We start from the raw sequence: 16043 nt of genomic DNA, 5'->3' as shown, positions 1-16043 counted from the left end.
TACATGCAAGTAGATAAATAGTACCAGTTCAGTGGGAAAAATAATGGTGCTTCGTGCCAAAGTACCCTAACTGGTGAGAGACCCACCCAAATGCAATGCCTGAACATAAGGCTAGATCAGTGGAAGAAAAAAGCACCAGATGATGCCGCACAACACCATTAGCCATTCTGAGTGCAGAGCTAGTTTGTCCCTTCTGGTGCATTCTGAATAGTGTGCATGTGTGAGCTGAACAGACTAACACTCATCGGCAGCCAAACAACTATTTTCTGTTAATACTGTAGTCTCCTGGCTAATGTAACATTGCCATAGTCTAAATAAATAAATAAACTGCCTTCCTTCCACAGGATCCACTTTTGAAGGAATCCAGAGATGAGTAGCCAGCACACAACCATCATTCTAAGAAGCAATAAGGGCAAATTTAAACAGTGGATGGATTCCCTTAATAATTATGTATTCCAGACTGGTAATCATTTTAGCTGTCTCCTGAAAAAACATCTGCAGCATGTTGGTTAATTATCTTTGTGATAGAGTTTCACAGAAAGTTTACATTGTATTTTTATGATGCAGATAAATAAAAAACCACATGGGGAAACAACTTGCAAATGAAGTTTTAGTAAATTGGAAGCCAGCTTCCCCCAAAATGGGCAAACATTAAAACTGAAACTTATCTGAGAGAATTCTTGATTCACAAGAATGTATTTAAAAGTTCGTTCTTAAAAACAACTAGGTTTTTCCCAATAAAGTGTATTTATACTTTACTAGCTCTAGTCCCTCCACAATATTAATATGAACACAGAACTCTTAATATTCAGCAATCACAGAAGATGTTAGTTGATAATTAAGCCACTAAATACAATGGCTAATTTTAGAAGGTAAGAAAAATGGATGGTTGATTTTTCCCTCATTATACGTCTTTTTATACTATTTTTAATTGGGTTCCTTGTACCATTTCTATTTCTCGTTTGTGCCACTTGACCATGGTTTCTCCAGTTAGTACACAATAATGTGTAGACAACTACTTTGATATCAGGTATCAAATGTCCATGTCACAGATACATGAAGTTTTTGTAGGCTGCTTACTGACATCTCCCATTTTATTATGTGACCCTTCTGAATATTTTAAGGTTTGTTACTTTGCCATTTCTGCAGAAAACCTTTACATTTTACAAGATACTGGGAAGTCATAACATTATCCAGGAATGTACAAAACTCAAGTTCACATTTTGGTGGGATTTGTCTTTTCTGATCATGAAATTTTGACAGGAAGAATCATCTGTAACAGGTGACACCTCTGTCTCTCTGTCTCTGTCTCTGTCTCTGTCTCTGTCTCTGTCTCTGTGTGTGTGTGTGTGTGTGTGTGTGTGTGTCCAGTATGTAAGTTCTGCTTCTGATTATCTGTAAAGTGGAATGCAAGTGGCACCCTAAATAATCCATACATTGTAATGTTGATGTATATAGCCTAAATAAAGAGATTTGTTGTTTTTTAAAAAATCTATTACCGTATATACTTGAGTATAAGCCGAATTTTTCAGCCCACTTTTTGGGCTGAAAAATTCCACTTCGGCTTATACTCCAGTCAACAAAAAACTTACCGAGGACTTGTGCGCGGCCGAGGCTTTGGTGCTTCCGGGATCGCGCGCACCTCTCCCAAGCCACCGCCGTCCGAGACCTGCAGGTCTCCGTTCCTCCGCGCCCTGCCTGCCTGCTTCTTTCAGCTGTCTGCCCATCAGCTGTCCATAGGGATGCTGCAAAGCTCTCCTTCTCTAGGCCTTGGACTCCCTCCTGGCTGAAGAGTAGATGAACCAAGCCAGCAAGGAGACAAAATGTTTCTGCAGCTGTTTTTCCTCTGAAGGTTTTTTTTGTTGTTTTTTTTAAAGTAATCTCCGAAGGTTATGCCAGAAAATGGAGGACGCTGGGTCTTTGCAAGCTTTAGCTGTCCGCCTGGCTGCCTGAAGGCCGCCCTTTTCAGGCAGTCTGACAGACAGCTAAAACTTGCAAAGACCCAGCGTCCTCCATTTTCTGGCACAACTTTTAGGGATTTATTATTATTATTCCTACTACTACTATTACTACTACTACTACTTCAGGAGTAAAAAGTTGCAGAAAAAAATTCTCTCCTTACTAGCTTAGTTCCTCTACTCTTCCATCTGGAGCCAAGGTAAGATTTTAAAAAGGGATATTGGTTGGAAGGCAGAGGGAGAGTTTAGTTTTAGCATCTAAAAAAAGGGGGGGGGGAAATCAGCGAGTACATCCCAACCAGCTTTTTATGTTTTTGTTATTGAAGAAATATGGGGGAGGGGGAGGGGTTCTGGGGTGGGTTGGGGAGGGGATAATATTGTAACTTCAATAAAAATTTTCAATAAAAAAAAAAGAAATATGGCTTTCTGGGGGAAGGTGGGGAGGGCGTTAAGGAAGGAAAGGGTTTTTGGAAGCTCGTCCTGAAGCTGCCTTTTGTGCAAGGGGCCTTTTCTCAAAGCCTAGAGAGGCAGCTTTGTTGCCTCCCCGTAGACAGCTGATGGGCGAACACCAAAAGCTCCAAAAGGCTAGGGAACTAGTCCCAGAACACCTTGGTAGGAGTAAGGGCAGAGGCAGAATTGGGAAAGAGGTAAGACAGGGTTTTCCTTCCCAGATGTTTCTCTTTGGCAAGACAGCCAGCTGTGCTGAAGCCCAGTATCTGGGGGTGGGGGAGACCTGAGGCAGGCGGGCTGGTGCTTGCATTAGGCCTCCCAGGATCCCAGAGGCTTGCAGAATGCGGATCCAGCCTCCGAGGCATGCAGAACGGCAGATCGGCTTATACTCGAGTCAACAACTTTTCCCAGTTTTTGGGGGTGAAATTGGGGGTCTCGGCTTATACTCGAGTCGGCTTATACTCAAGTATATACGGTAGTTTGCACATAATAGGGGACATTTGATGCCAACAAAGATACATTAATGCTCACATCTATATCCTGAACATGGGATCTTGTCTAAGGGCTACAGTAGAAATCAGCGTTATGTCTGATTGAATTAAAAAATAATAAAAGATAACCTCTTGTTATCTGATCCTGCTTTCAATCTACTGTAGCAATTCCAAGAATACATCAATGGAACTATCTACACTGCAGTAGGCAGCTTGTACTCTAAATCTGGCTGAAGTACCATTCCCACAAGCTCTAGCAGTCATGCAATTGATGAGGGATTCTGGAAGAAGTGCCACATATGGGAGACCACAGATTGTCCATGAATACCCAACACTAAGCTATGACTTCTGCCATGGATTGGAACAACTACCTTGTATCCTCAACTGACAATTCCTATGTGACTGAGCTGGATGTTCTGAAAGAATAAGAGTTTTTAAAATGTTACATATAAAGAAAATGCCTGGGACTTTGTATAATGAGCCCTGGTGGCACAGTGGTTAGAATGTAGTAGTGTAGGCTAACTCTGCCCACAGTCTGGAGTTCGATCCTGATGAGCTCAAGGTTGAATCAGCCTTCCATCCTTCTGAGGTTAGTAAAATGAGGGCCCAGATCATTGAGGGCAATATGGTTATATTGTAAACTCCCCAGAGAGTGTAGTAAATCACTATGGAGCAGTATGTAAGTCTAAGTGCTATTGCTATAAGTGCCATGGCAAATGGGCAATCTGCTGGTTGTTGCTAGCTAGCAAGACAATGCTGTATCAAAGTTAAGATAATCTCTCCAGAACAAAGCAGAGATTATTGAGATCATCTATGGGATTTCAGACAGCTGTTACTACTCAAGAGTAGACCACAGAAACTGACAGTTTTATAGATGGCCTATGAGTAGAGCAGCTGGGAATTGGGATTTACGTCAAGCTCAAATTCACAGAACAGCATTTATGGACACCAAGCTTGACTGAGTCTTATATCTTAACCACTTTTTTGGATTTTTCTTTTTTCCTTTGCATATTGCAAAGATATGCAAGACCATTGAGACTGGCAGTTTTACCGCATTCATTAGGTGAGTTTTCCTCTAACAATGGTGGTGTAAATTTGATTTTAAAAGTTTTTAAAATATATGATTTTTTTTACTATATAGCAAAAGAGTGCTTAGTGTACGGATTTTGAAAATTTAATAACAGATTAAGGGGCCAGGGGGATTTGGAACTCTAGCTTTGAATTATTTAGAAGATATTTCCTCATGGGAACATGGAGATTGTTTCAGAGGGGGAAGTTATGATAAGAAGGCCTTGAAGGCTGGAGCCGGAGTATAAAGAAAAAGGAGCAGAAATCCTTAATTCTTTTGAATATTTTTCAGCTAAGTTTTTGAACAAAATAGAGCAGACTGTTGATAAAACTGCCAGAGCATATTCTAATGAAGTTGTAAAACAAGAATAAATTGCACTGGATGTTTATGAAATTAATTTGAGTGAGAATTTAAATGAATAAAAATGGACCTGATGGATGATTTATTTCCTAAAAGAGATGAACAAAGATTAAACCTGAAAATTGAACTGATTTTTTTTTCCCTTCAGGATATACAAAACAACTCTGCTAAGATTTGGTAAAACGTTTTTAGAAGTGATGAACAAAAGGATAAATTTTACTTGTGGATACAAGAGATCTGTTAAAGTTCTGAAGGATTTTCACTTTGAAACAGATAAATAGCAAATTACCTCTGTGACTTTTTTGAAGGGGTCATTTAAAAAAAATCTATTAAAAAATTTATAAGATTGCCTTGTTTGATCAGAGTTAAAAGAAGAAAATAGTTATCTGGGTATCCTTAAAGGACTTTAGTTGACAAAGATTTATGTAGCACTTTGATTTTATTTATTTTACTTATATTTATAACCCACCTTTATTATTTTTACAAATAACTCAAGGGGGCAAACCTATCCAACATACCTTCCTTCTCCTATTTTCCCCACAACAACCTTGTGAGGTTTGTTGGGCTAAGAGAAAATGACTGGCTGAAAGTCACCCAACTGGCTCTCACAGCCAAGGTGAGATTTGAACTCATGGTCTCCTGCTTTCTAGCCCTGTGCCTTAATCACTAGACCAAACTGGCTCTTTTTTGTTTCTCTTATCTAAGAGATTAGCTATGGGAACAAGAGAGATTATATTTTATTTACATATGGTGATATGCTATCAAAATAGGTTTTACCTTGCAGAATGAAGGGGGAAATTGCTTGTTTTCCCTTCTCCTGTTCTCTCTCTCTCTCTCTCTCTCTCTCTCTCTCTCTCTCTCTCTCTCTCTCTCTCTCTCTCTCTCTCTCTCTCTCTCTCTCTCTCTCTCTCTCTCTCTCTCTGTCTCTTTTGTATTTTTCTATTTGTATTCTTTGTAATTTGTATTGACTTCTATTGTTGACATGTACAATTCTTAATAAAATTATTTTTTGAAAAAAGAAATTGCTTGGATTTTAAAACCTGTATGTGGCTCAGTGGGTTAGGATGCTGAGCTTGTCGATCAGAAGGTTGGCAGTTTGGCAGGTCAAATCCCGAGTGCCGCATAACAGAGTGAGTGCCTGTTACTCGTCCCAGCTTCTGCCAACCTAGCAGTTCGAAAGCACGTAAAAATGCAAGTAGAAAAATAGGGACCACTACGGTGGGAAAGTAACAGCATTCTGTGCGCCTTTGGCGTCTAGTCATGGCGGCCACATGACCACGGAGACGTCCTCGGACAAGCTTTAAAATGGAGATGAGCACCGGCCCCTAGAGTTGGAAACGACTAGCACGCATGTGCGGGGGAACCTTTACCTTTATATATATATATATATATATATATAGCAGCTAGTATATGATAAGGCAATACATGTTAGAATAAATAGGAATTAACGACTTTGTTTAACTAATAAACATATGATCAACTAATTAGGAATTTCCTCCCTGAGACAATACTCTTATGGAAACAATGTCTATCATTTAATTCTTATTTAACTAAGAACTTTTTAATTTAGTAACCTATCTTAGGCTGCAATCTTGGTCAATATATAATTGTTAAATATATATTATGATGTAAAATGCATTTCCAGTCATGTTGGATTTAACAACTGGATAGGTCTCTTGATAGTTCTGCTCTTTTTACTGTTCACATCTCAATTCATTACTTGCATTATTATAACAAGGAAATGGTAAAATGATAAATGACCACGTAACGCAGTGGATAATAGTACCTAAACCTTGGTTTTTTTTAACCTTGTATTTTATTACTTTTTTCACTGTTCAGTTCATTATAGTCCTTCCTCTCCAGTTGCTGCGTTGCTCAGCTAGTGGACACTCAATAGCTTAAAACAAAATTCTAAAAGAAATCTGCTGCTGAAATGTTGAGAATGATTATGTTCTGCTCCATGAACAAATTGTAACTTCAACAATTCTCCTAGGAATGAAGGCCATTAATAGGAGAAAGAAATAAAATCAACTGCCAAGAGCAGCAAGCTAATGGAATCCTGAATACCTGAAACATAAGGGGATCAACCTCCTAGCACAAAGTTTAGAGTATTAAGCATGTAACTTGTATTTCAACCAAGGATGATTCAAAATGTCTATATGGATTTGGGAGGACAAGAAAAAAGGGCTCTCAGATGGACTAATATGGTTGTGTTGTACAGTACTTGTTCAAAGATAATGACTTAAACTCCAACTATACATGAAACCATTGAATTTGTTGGAAATTTTCTGCTCCACCCTGACTTCCTACATCTTGTTTGCTGTGTATTCCTTTTCTGATTGACTCTGGCAAAGTCACATGTTGTGGACTACAGGTCTAAGCAAACAACATTACACGGGTAAGGATTTGGGCCATGAGGGGAAAAAATGGTTTATGCTCCTTTTTTAATGGAGTATAACATTGTAGTCCTAAGGATAATAGAGGAGTAAATAATTGTAGTTTTAATGATAATATATGAAGTAGCCGAAGGACCACTCGGACGACAGGCTACTTAACTAAAAGGTTTATTGTGAGCAAGACAAACATAGAATAACTTGCCCGGCTTTTATAGCCGGCAACTGTCAGCGAGGGCCAATCAGGAGCGTTCATTTTGGCGCCGCGTCTATCCGGACCAATCCGCGTCGTCTGTTCTTTGACAGCTCAGGCTTCCGCATGGTCCGGTGTTTTGACAGCCGCGAGCTGTCAGTGGTTGCGCCTGCGCTGTGCGGGGAACTTTGACAGCTGTCAAAGTTCCCGCGTGTTCTCCTGTCAGAATGTTTCTCTAGCTGGAACAACCTGTTTACTGATGTATTTTTAACTGTTTACATATATAATACACCCCTTACCCCTCCCCTGGAGCGTTCCCTCCCCCTTGGTTGCCGGAACCTGCCCACTGGTAGTCCTTTAGGTAGGCGGGGGCTCTTCGGTTCCTGTTGGAACGGCGAGGAAGTGGGGGGTTGTCTGGTTCCGGTAGTTCGTTTCCTTGCTCTTCTTCCTCTTGGTTTGGTATAGGTAGTATTTCTGGGGGGGGTTGCAGATCGAGTTCCTCTGGTTGGTGTTCTGAGTTGTGTGGTGGGTGTCTGGGTCTGAGTTGGTCGATATGGCAGCGTAGGTTGCCGTGAGTTTGGGTGGATATTAGGTAGGAAATGGGTCCCGTTTGTTTTAGTACTGTCCCCTGGACCCACTTGTTTTTATCCATATATGACCGTGCCCATATCATTTGCCCTGGTTTGAGTGTGCGGTTTGGGTAGGGGTGCTCTTTTTCTTCCGGGTATGTGTCAGGATGCAGTCTGTCGAGCCGCGTTATCAGCCTCCTCCCCCATCTCAGTTCCGACGGGGATTTGCCCGTTGTTGTGCATGGAGTTGCGTGTTGTGACATGAGGAACTGACTGAGACGCCGCTGCCAGTTCCCCTTTGCGAATTTTTTCAAAGCTTCTTTTGTGGACCGTACCATAATTTCAGCCATCCCGTTCGTCGATGGGTGGAACGGCGCAGACGTGACCAGCCTAATACAATTCTTCATAGCGAACATCTGAAATTCACGAGAGGTGAATTGAGGTCCATTGTCTGAAACTATGGTGTCTGGAAGACCATATGTGGCGAATATTTTCCTTAAGGCTTGTATAGTGGCTCCTGACGTTGTTTTTCTAAGGGGAGTGACTTCTAGCCATTTAGAATAGCTGTCCACTACAATTAGGAAACTTTGCCCCTGGATAGGTCCTGCAAAATCTAAATGTATCCGTGACCATGGGTTCCTCGTAGTTTCCCATTTGTGAATTGGTGCTTGGGGTGGCTCGTTTCGGGTTGCTTGACAGGTGTAGCACCCTCCCACATATCTTTCTATCTCTTTATCTATGCCAGGCCACCAGACATAACTTCTGGCCATAGCTTTCATCTTGACAATGCCTGGATGTCCTTCATGTAAAATGTGTAATGTTTGGTTTATGTTCTTCTCTGGTATTATGACCCGATTTCCCCACAGCAGGCATCCCCTATGAGTAGATATTTCATTTTTTCTGCTAAAATATGGCTGGAATTGGGGGTGTGGGTTTTGTGCTGGCCACCCTGTTGTGGCCCATTTGAGGATTCTGCTAAGTATTTTGTCCTTAGCTGAATTGTTAGCTATAATGTTTGCAGACAGGGGACAGTCTGGAAGTTGAGAGATTGCTAGAATCAGTCCAGCTGGGGCTGGGTCTGAGTCCTTGCTTTGAATGGGCAGTCTGCTGAGGCAGTCTGCGTGTCCTAATTCCTTCCCCGGTTTATGTATTAACTGATAGGAATATGCCGATAAGAATGTGGACCACCGTAGTATTCTCGGTGAGAGAATCTGTGGTGTAGTTTTATTCCATGTGAATATGCCCAGAAGGGGTTTGTGATCTGTAAATATAGTAAAGGGTCTCCCATAGAGGTAGTCATGAAATTTTTTAACCCCTGCGACTATTGCTAGGGCTTCTCTGTCTATTTGTGCATAATTCCTTTCTGCTTTAGACAGAGTGCGTGAATAAAAGGCTATGGGTCTTTGTGTACCATCCTTGAATAAATGACTTAACACTGCCCCGATTCCATAGGGAGAGGCATCGCAAGCGATGCAAATTGGGGTGTCTTCTCTGAAAAGGGTGATCGTTGAGCTGTGACAAATAATCTTTTTTAATGATTGGAAACTATTTTCATGAATTTTGGTCCAGGACCAAACAGTTCCCTTATCCAGGAGCCTGTGCAGAGGCTCAGCGATAGTGGCTTTATGGGGAAGGAAGGCATGATAAAAGTTTAATAACCCTAAAAACGCTTGGAGCTCTTGTTTATTCCTTGGGCTTGGTGCTGTTTGAATAGCCCTTAGTTTTTCTGTAGTGGGATGGATGCCTTGGCCGTCTATTTTGTACCCTAGGAATTCTGTGGATGTGACTCCAATAGAGCACTTTTCCCGTTTAAGTTTGAGGCCGGCTTCTCTGAGCCGGCTCAGCACAGCTGACAGCCTGTCAGCTAAGTTTGCTTCGTTTTCTCCGGCGATGAGAACATCGTCGAAATAGGGGCAGACCCCGGGTATTCCTTTCAGGGTTTTCTCCATGATACCCTGAAAGATACCCGGGGCTGCCGATATACCGAATTGGAGCCTTTTCACTTTAAAGGCACCGCGGTGGGTGACAATTGTCTGGGCTTCCGCGGTGTCATTAGTGACAGGCAGTTGCAAATACGCCTGCGTGAGATCAAGTTTGGCGAAAATGGCGCCAGAGCGGATGGAAGCAAATACGTCCCTTACCGCTGGCACCGGGTAAGCGTGGGGGCTGAGGGCTAGGTTAAGGGTCGCTTTATAGTCCGCGCATAATCTCACTTCCCTGTTAGGTTTAATAGGGGTGACTATAGGGGTCTCCCAGCTTCCCCCTTCCGTAGGTTCGAGCACCCCGAGACCTATGAGGCGATCAAGTTCGTTTTCTATTTTTTCTTTAAGGGCAAAGGGTACTCTCCTAGCTCTTATCTTTATGGGTTGGATTGCTGGGTTTAACTGTAAGGAGATGGGGGGACCGGTGTATTTTCCTAACGTGCCATCGAAGACGTCTGCATACTTGTTGCAAACGGCTTCTAGGCTGGGTGATTGAATTGTATTTACCCCCGTTATGGCGATTCCTAGAGGGCCGAACCAGTTTAACCCTATCAGGTTGGTGCGGTTTCCTGGCGTAACTAGAACTTCTAAGGGACCCTTGAACCCTTTGTACTGCACGACCACCTTAGCCCTCCCCTCCAGAGGAATGGGGGTTTTCTGGAAGTCTGCTAGGTGGACCTGGGTTTGCCTCAAAGGAATTCTTCCCTTGCTTTGTCGGCAGATCTCCTGGTACGTTCCAAATGAAATTAAAGAGACTGCTGACCCTGAATCTACTTCCATGAGGCAGGGCACTCCCTGAATTTTTACCCTGATCCTCACCTTAGAGCTTAGGCTGTGTACCCTGTCAATTGTTTCTACTAGGTTCCCTGGCGTTTTTTCTCTGATGGCCCGGGTAGCTGGCCTACCTGGGGGATTGGTCTCCAGATCATTGATGTTGTCGCGCCCCCGGCTGCGGCACACCGGTTTGATGTGGCCGGTCTTTCCACAATTGTGGCACTTAGCGTTTCTGAACCGGCAGCTTCCTCGGGCATGATTGCCCCCGCAGCTGGCGCAGGCGGCCCGTTGCTCGTAACGCGGTGGTGGCGGCAGGGGGTTCTTGGCTCTGCGATGATCCGAGGTGTCGCTTCTCCTCTGTTGTCTGCATTCCATTTTCCGCTGGAGGGCTTCCCCGTCAGTGAAGTCCACCGACTCGTCGCTGTCGCTGAGCGTGGCGCTCTCTTGGTATACCGTTGCTGGGCTCTCAGGGGTCGTGGTGGTCGATTTCTTCTTGTGGCTGTACTCATACGCCATGATTTCTCGGGTCAACTCTGCCAGGCTCATGTCGGGTTTGGATGTCAGCTTCTTCTGCAGCCTCTCGTCCCTCAACCCGATCACCACCTGGTCTCTGATGCGGTCCTCCAGGTCGGGGAAACAGCAGTTCCGCGCGGCGTGTCTGACCCCAGCGATGAACTCGTTGGCGGGCTCGTCTGGTCGCTGTTTCTTCTGGGCGAATTGGACCCGCCAGTACAGTTCTGAGCGAGCCGGCATATAGTATTTGTTCAGCTGGTCCACCAGGTCCGCATAGGAGACCTCAGTGATGGGCACCGGGCTAAACAGGCCCACGGCAGCGTCGTACACTGGAGGTCCGCTGATGTATAGTAGAGCGGCGGCCTTTGCTCTGTCGTCAGTGATTTTACTGACGAGGAGAAATCCCTCGACCTGGCCCAGGTGTGATTGCCATCTCTCGGGATGGCGGGTATCGAATTCCCTCACACGCCCGAAGTTTGCCATGTCGTCCGGTCCTGGGTCGCTCCTTTGGAAGTTAAAACTTCCAGTGACAGCTCTTGCCGGGAACTCTCTTCCTCGGCCGTGACTTCAGCTCGGAAACTCTCTTCCTCGGCTGTGACTTCAGCTCCGGAGCGATCCCATCCTCGTCGCCAGTGAAGTAGCCGAAGGACCACTCGGACGACAGGCTACTTAACTAAAAGGTTTATTGTGAGCAAGACAAACATAGAATAACTTGCCCGGCTTTTATAGCCGGCAACTGTCAGCGAGGGCCAATCAGGAGCGTTCATTTTGGCGCCGCGTCTATCCGGACCAATCCGCGTCGTCTGTTCTTTGACAGCTCAGGCTTCCGCATGGTCCAGTGTTTTGACAGCCGCGAGCTGTCAGTGTTTGCGCCTGCGCTGTGCGGGGAACTTTGACAGCTGTCAAAGTTCCCGCGTGTTCTCCTGTCAGAATGTTTCTCTAGCTGGAACAACCTGTTTACTGATGTATTTTTAACTGTTTACATATATAATACAATATAAGATGCAAAAAGAGAGGTCACACTACCAGTTGCAGCAATTCATAAATGCCTTTTTTAACATAATGCTCTTCTCTCCTAGAATCAACTGGAAATTTATATCAATGAATGTCAGACACAAGCAACCAGATCCACACATATAGAATTAGGCCCAGTACTCTTCAATATCTTCATAAACAACTTAGATGAGGGAATAGAAGGGGAACTTATCAAATTTGCAGATGATACTAAGTTGGTAGGAATAGCCAACACCCTAGATGGTAGCTTCAAGATCCAGATGGATCTTGATAGATTTGAACATGGGTCCTATCTAACAAAATGAAATTCAATGTAGAAAAAAGTAAAGTCATGCAGTTAGGCAAGAAAAACCAAAAGTACAAATATAGATTAGGTGAAACCAAGCTTAATAGCAGTAACTGTGAAAGGGATCTTGGAGTCTTAGTGGACAATCAATTAAATATGAGCCAACACTGTGCGGCGGCAGCCAAGAAAGCCAATGCAATCCTAAATTGCATTCAATCAAGATCACGTGAGCTACTAATACCACTCTATAAAGCCTTAGTGAGACCACACCTAGAATACTGCATCCAGTTTTGGTTTCCATGCTATAAAAAAGATGTTGAGACTGGAGAGAGTGCAGAGAAGAGCAACCAAAATTATTAGGGTCCTGGAGGCTAAAATATTCTGCATGAAGAACAGTTACAGGAACTGGGCATGGGTAGTCTAGTGAAGAGAAGGACCAGGGGAGACATGATAGCAGTGTTTCAATATTTGAGGGGCTGTTACAGAGAGGAGGGGGTCAACGTATGAGAACAATCAACCAATGGAAAAACTTGCCTTCAGAAGTTGTGGGAGCTTCATCACTGGAAGCTTTCAAGAAGAGACTGGACTGCCATCTGTCAGAAATGGTGTATGATTTCAAGCTAACCACTTTGTTATATTCTTCTTATTATATAGGAATCTCCCCAGACTGGTTGCCCTCTCTTGGCAACAGATAGATAAGTCTCTAAGGCACTTAGAGTGTCAGTACTGGATCTCTTGTGGCTGCACAAGGATTCAAGGCTAATTCCCTGCTTGACAGCTTCTCCCTGTCTGGTTCCTGTGGACCACTTTCAGGCAATTAGTAGATGATGTCTAAAATTGACTGGCTTTAATTTCCACTTATTTTCTCCATTTATAAACTCCAAAACAAAGCTAATGCATTCTTTTGCTTCCCTTTGTTTCCTATATGTGCTTTTAGTTTGTCTTTTTGCCTTAATAAGTAAGATATAATTTATTTGTTATGAATCATTGTATCACAGATATGCATGTTAAGATTTCCTGAACAGGGTACATCAAAGGACTGCAGATAATATAATTTTTTCAGTAAATAATAATGTTTCCTTCTTGCACCTTAACCAGTAACTACCTATGAAAACTGTACTCATGCTAGATATATTAAGAACCTATAACAATTGCATTTTTATATGCAGTAGAGATCACACTATGTGTGTGTGTGTGTGTGTGTGTGTGTGTGTGTGTGTGTGTGTGAAATGTTTGTTAAGCATTCAGAATACACTTGCTTAGTCCCAGACACAGGACAAATCTTATTTCCTGTTTCAGCCTAGCCCAAGGCCATCTACAGGCAGTAGCCACAGCAGTGGCAGCTCATATTTGTGTAAATTTTTTTTTGGCTTGCTAACAAAGAATAAAGGGAGACCGATATGATCATTTCAAACTTATTTGTTCTCATCAGTCAGCCATATATATATCCATCAACACTAAGCTAGTAAACAAAGGATTCTAGATGGAATCACCATCTTGATTCCTGCTGATTCCTTCCTCCCTAGCTTCCTGCAGAAGTATTTGTTCTCATTGACTTTCCTTTCATCTTTGTTGGATCAAAAATACTGATAAAGAGCTCTGTGTATTTCAAATACATTAAATAATTAACAGTGATGTTCTCAGGGGTTTTGTAGCACATGGCATTATGAAATAAATTACTGGAAATTGCACCCATTTGGCAACTTTCTCTAATTAAATAGAGCTTCTTCAAAAAGCTTTCAGAGAAGCAATATATCAATACATAGACAAGCATTATTCTCTCACAAATGACCTCTTCTTTATCCCTGTTGAAAATTATTTCAGGAAGCATGCTGTTTTTAATGCTAACACATAGAATTACCTTTGTTACAGTTATCCAGTAGTGTAAATGATGATTTGATACAACTCTTCACACACTTTAAAAGGATCACCTGCTCTCTTTTACAGTTAAGTTAATTATTACTTTCCTTTTCAGAAAGAATTTTGAACCTGAAGGTTAAGCAATGCTAGAAAAATCACTTATTTGATAACCAGTGAATCCAGCATTGAGTTCTACTCTAAGTAACTTTCCACTTTGCACAGATTCCAGAGTATATTATAGAAGCCCAAATGAATTCCACGGTCTGATCGGCAAACTCCTTGGGCACATGAGAAGGGATTCTTCTTTATGCTTGTAGATAATAAAAAGATGAAGTACTCCTAAAGTTTCCTAAAAATTGTGTATTCATATCCTGGCTATCCTAGATTTTTCTTATTATCAATGAAGATTATACTTGAATTAAATGATGTATCTTTGGAATGTCTTCTTTATAGAATATATTTCTTTGTTACTTGTAGATAATCATTCCTGAAAACCTTAGTGCTTTCAAAATATGTTTTCTCCAAAAAAAAATATTTCAAGCCAAGTCTTTCTCCTGATGAACTCATTTTCTTCATGTAAGTAGTTTTGATGTTAGTGGAACCAGTTTCATATTGGCAAGAAAACTGCAGGTTGCATCTATGAAGTCACTAGGACTCAAGCAGACTTATCTTTCTTTAGAAAGTACAAAAGAAATGAGAACAGCAGCAGTTCATTTTATTTATACTGACAAGGCTATAAGAAATCTTAGACTAATTTATTTACAAACAGCTTTGATCTTTGTTCAAATGTAACAAAGCTAAATTTGGTTCTTTGTACCTGTTGGGGGTGGTTTAGTAAGAAATGAAACAGCTAGACATTTCAACAGGTGGTCTGAGTCACATGCTGTGATTTAGCAGCTGAGCCAAGAAAATGTGTATCAAACCTCAAATGCCAAAAAGAAAGAAAATCCCTTTCTTTATTCACAACTCAAATTCATCAAGTCTAGGAACATTAATTCTTTCTTAATTAGTTTTTAAAATGGTAAAATGATTTCTACACTCTAATTTGTCAAATTGGGCTAGGCCAGTCTACATTGGTATGGTGGTTAGTTCTATGTACACAGATAAAGGATTTAGGTTCCAGGGACTGATTAGGGTTAAGGTGGCCACTTCAGACATCAATAGTGGTCAACTTTCTCTGCAAACCTTCATTATTACATAAGACAATGTAATAGGTTTGTATAGCAATGTACACAGAATTTGTAGACCACTTCGAAATTTTCTTAGCATTTTGTTGTTTAGTTGCTAAGTCATGTCTGACTCTCTGCAATCCCATGGACCACAGCAGGCCAGGCCCTCTTGTCCTCCACTGTCTCCTGGAGTCTGCCCAAACCCATGTTTACTATGTCAATGACACTATCTAATCATCTCATCCTCTGCCATTGCCTTCTCCTTTTGCCTTTCCCAACACCAGGGTCTTTTCCAATGATTCCTTCCTTCTCATTTGGTGGCCAAAGCACTTGAGCTTTCTTAGCATAGAAGAACTCTATTTATAACACTGATGATTCATCCTTATAACAAGTAAAAATCTTAAAAGTTTGTAAGGGGATATATAATCTTTTGCCTCCCTCCAAAAGTCTTTGCCACCTGTTGGGATTAGATGGTGCCTTAATGTGGCTGCTCCTCTTCTGATTGTTACAAGCTCAAGGCCAAGCTCCAGGCATCATCCCACCAAAATGGGCTGCTAACCATAGCTTCTGGTAGTTGACTAAGAGCTATACATCACTTACTGCTTTATCCTCTGCTTATTTTTTCTTCTCCTTCTTTCTTATACACCCACACTTTATAGGTGTTATCTAGATAGGACCTAGATGGGGTGAGTCTGCCTCTGGGTGTTATCACATTCCTGAAAATGTCAGCAAGGTGACTTTGGACCCGTCACTCTTTCCCAGCTATAAACTGGGAAATTAAAACATATCTATCTATCAACCACAATGGACCAGATTACAATCCATAAATTTCAGTAAAGAGGCCATCATCCTGCTATCACTTGAGTGTACTAGTAATAATGTTCCATCTTTAAAATATTTTAAAAGATAGGCCTCTGGGTACAGTATATTCTAAGGCAGCATTTCTTAAACATTTTTCTTCA

This window comes from Vipera berus (genome assembly GCF_964194415.1).
Source record: "Vipera berus genome assembly, chromosome: 2".
Lineage (NCBI taxonomy): Eukaryota > Metazoa > Chordata > Lepidosauria > Squamata > Viperidae > Vipera > Vipera berus.
This window is presented reverse-complemented; position numbering follows the sequence as displayed.